Consider the following 884-nt stretch of genomic DNA (forward strand, 5'->3'; position numbering starts at 1 on the left):
TGATGTACCCTGCATCTCTGGAATACCAGAATAGACAATGAATCATCCCAAAATTGAGGTGGTGAACTTTGGGAGCAAATGTAGACTTCAGGTTTGCTTTCTGCATCTAATTTGTTTCTGGTTTTATGTTAATCTTGGTTTAGTATTTCAAGGTTATTATCATTGGTAGATTTGTTTATTGATTTGGTTGCTCTCTTCCTTTTCCTTTTGTTTTTTTGACATATATAGATATATATTTTATTTCCTCTTTCTCTTTTTGTGAGTGTGTATGTATATGTTTCTTTGTGTGATTTTGTCTGTATAGCTCTGCTTTTACCATTTGTCCTAGGGTTCTGTCTGTCCATTTTTTTTTTTTAGTATAGCTTTTAGCACTTGTTATCATTGGTGGATTTCTTTTTTAGTTTGGTTGCTCTCTTCTTTTCTTTTTTCTTTCCTTTGTTATTACTTTTTAATTATTTTTATTTTTAATAATTTATTTTTATTTTTTATTTTAATGACATTTTATTTTATTTTATTATTATTTTTCTTTCTTTTTTCTCCCTTTTCTTCAGAGCTGTGTGGCTGACAGGGTCTTGGTGCTCTGGCCGGGCATGAGGCTTGTGCCTCTGAGATGGGAGAGCCAAGTTCAGGACATTGGTCCATGAGAGACCTCCCAGCTCCACACAATATCAAACAGTGAAAGCTCTCCCATATATCTCCATCTCAACACTAAGAACCAGCTCCACTCAATGACCAGAAAGCTACATGGCTGGACAATCTATGCCAAACAACTACCAAGACAGGAACACAACACCACCCACTAACATAGAGGCTGTCTAAAATCATAATACGGTCACAGACACATCAAAACACACCACACAAGGCATTACTTCCCACCAGAAAGA

Source organism: Lipotes vexillifer, unplaced genomic scaffold (assembly GCF_000442215.2).
Source record: "Lipotes vexillifer unplaced genomic scaffold, Lipotes_vexillifer_v1.1 scaffold82, whole genome shotgun sequence".
In the NCBI taxonomy this organism is placed as follows: Eukaryota; Metazoa; Chordata; class Mammalia; order Artiodactyla; family Lipotidae; genus Lipotes; species Lipotes vexillifer.